Below are 2,731 nucleotides of genomic sequence, written 5' to 3' on the forward strand. Positions count from 1 at the left end.
CGCCAGTTTTGGATTTGTCACCTGCTTTAAAAAAATATTCCACTGGTTCTGGGCAAATGGGGGCTGCTGTGGTGACAGAGCATCATGCAGATGAAACCTTGTGCCGTGCTGCATTAGACCACATAGCACGTGGATTCGATCATGTTGCAATGGTATCCGAACTGCTACACGAGGCCCTGGATACTTTACTGACTGGAGATCCTGTCAGTAAGCAGCGAATGACCGCCTGGCTTCATGCAGCTTTGGGTGTCGCATTTTCAACTCTCGAGCCCGTGGAGGCAGTAAGGCATTTAGATGCGGCACTCGATCGATACGAGGACGACGAAACGTGCAGGAGATCATGGGCCTGGCCTTGTGCCTTCTTATTGGAGCGTCTCGCATATTGCGCACTCAGGCTTGGTGACGCTGCACTTTGCACATCCATTTTTCTGAAGCTGGCCGTTTTGGATGTGCGATTATTTTTGAGCAGTTCTGGTGTTGCGGTGGCAGCTCAGCGAGATGCCACAGCTTTGCTTACATGTGGATCTCTTCACGATGCTATTCAAACGGCAGCACTTCGGGGATTTGACACCGCAAATTTTGGAGAATCGCGATACCTCCGTAAAGACTCGAGCGAGGTACGGCCAGCTGAGAGTGCAGCGCATCTTGGTGTCATCGAGTGGTCTGCATGGTTTGATGTGGGACAAATTTTTGTACTCGAGGAAAACACCTCAGTGAACATCACAGTCGAAGTCCGGCTCAAAGCGTCATCGCCCGAGCCTCTACACATTGAGTACTTCGAGCTCTCATTTCGGCCCAAGGACATATTCCGACATACCCTAGTAGCGACTGCGAAAGACATCATCCGAGTCGGTGCAGCACACACTGCAGAGGATGGTCTCATCCCAGGGGTTGTATATTCGTGGCGCTTAGCCACTGCACTGCTAGTGATGCGCTGCGGAACTGTGACTGTAGACACACTGACCCTGAGGTTGGCGGGTTCCACAATGCTGCAGGCGACATCAATTCCAGTAAGTGCGACTAGGGGGACTCTTTGCGAGACATCCACCTGGAGACGCGGCTGCTATGTGACACTTGACATCAAGCACGAGCGACCTGGAGTGACACTGACACTTGATGGACCCAGACTTTCACTCGCAGGTGAGCCTAGTTTTGTAACAGTTAAACTTGCGTCGACTCGAATCTTGCCAGACCAGATTGTTGTCGTTGACTTGCTGTCTAACACTGTGAAGCGTGATTATCTTGACCTCACTTTTGATGTGGAAGATCAATCGAGTTGCACAAGGGAGGGTAGCGGGCGATTTGTGTATTATGCTGGCAGAATCAGTGCCCAGTCTGAAGTCTATAGGGTTGGATTTTGGGTGACCTGCCATAATCAAGGAACCGTATCATGCAAAGTGACTGTAACTTACAAAGCATCGCTGAGATGCAATGAAAAAATCGATGATGACCCGGAGACCGGTCGAGACTCTACTTCTGTGGTCCATGAACTGTCGGTGCTTGCTCCTTTCCTCGCATCGTTTCAGATGCACAGGCCTATAGCTCAACGCAGCGCACCCTCATGTTCACATTGCGAGTGGCTTAGCGCAACCGTGCCCAAACGTAATGTCTTTCAATGTGTCAGCGGGGGATGTGTTACACTTCGCTGCAACCTTCGAAGTTCCCAACAGACCTCCATTGCGATTCGTGCAGTATATTATAGACATACTAGCAGCGGACAAAAACCAGAACTTGTCTACCCACTCGACGGGGGACCAGGGCAAGTGGCGAGGTTGATACAGCACGAGGTTTTCACAGTTCAGTTTAACTCACCACAATTAGCTGGATCTGTGTCCGAGCGCAAAAATCTTGGATGTTTATTAGTTCAATGGAGTACCATGCTCGAAGATGATATTAATCTACAGATCATCGAGACACACCTAGACTGCCCTGATGTCGAAATTATACAACCAGCCTTTAGCTGCAAGATTGACATGCCAAGTCGGATATATTTAGGCCATCCCTTCGTGTTAAGATATCATGTTATAAGCATCGTCCCATGCCCACCTTCCCTGCATGTTCGAGGGAGTGGTGGCCTCAGCCCCTGGGGTGGGAAAAATAGGTGCAAGCTAGACTTGTTAAGTCAGGAAAAGGTGCGGTTGGATACCGTTCACTTGGCGCTATTGATTGGTAAGAATGAACTTCCAAATCTGCGCCTAGATACCAGATGTGATAATGCGTTTGCACATAACAGAATTATTGCTTTCGTCCAGCCCTAACGAAGACACGTGAAGACACGGGACAAATTCTTTTGTGCTATTCCAGCGATAGATGAGGAATAGTCGCCTCAATTTGTAACTCCGATCCAATTTGTACTCGTCTCATTGTTCTAGCTGACTAGGTCGGCGCTGGCTAACCAGCTATGGCTAACCAGCCATGGTCTCCCACTACGACAACGACGACGACGATCGAAAGCGAGCGCGAGCGGCGCCCTTCGCCTGCACATCGTCGTCGCCACTGGGCGCGTCGACCTTACGAGAATCACGCCTGGGCCACACGATGCGTGCGCATCTATTTCGGATCAAACTCACCCAACTATCCCCCCAGGAACAGGGAACACCAACCGCGGTACTCAAAATTAACCACTTTGGGCACAGGGCCGGCACCCGCGTCCGGGGGTCGCCTTCCCGGTGCCTGTGTATCTGCCGCCGCGGCCGGCGGATTCGTAGGGTAGTCCGTGGGGGCTGCTGGG

This window comes from Aureococcus anophagefferens, assembly GCF_000186865.1.
Source record: "Aureococcus anophagefferens unplaced genomic scaffold AURANscaffold_39, whole genome shotgun sequence".
Lineage (NCBI taxonomy): Eukaryota > Pelagophyceae > Pelagomonadales > Pelagomonadaceae > Aureococcus > Aureococcus anophagefferens.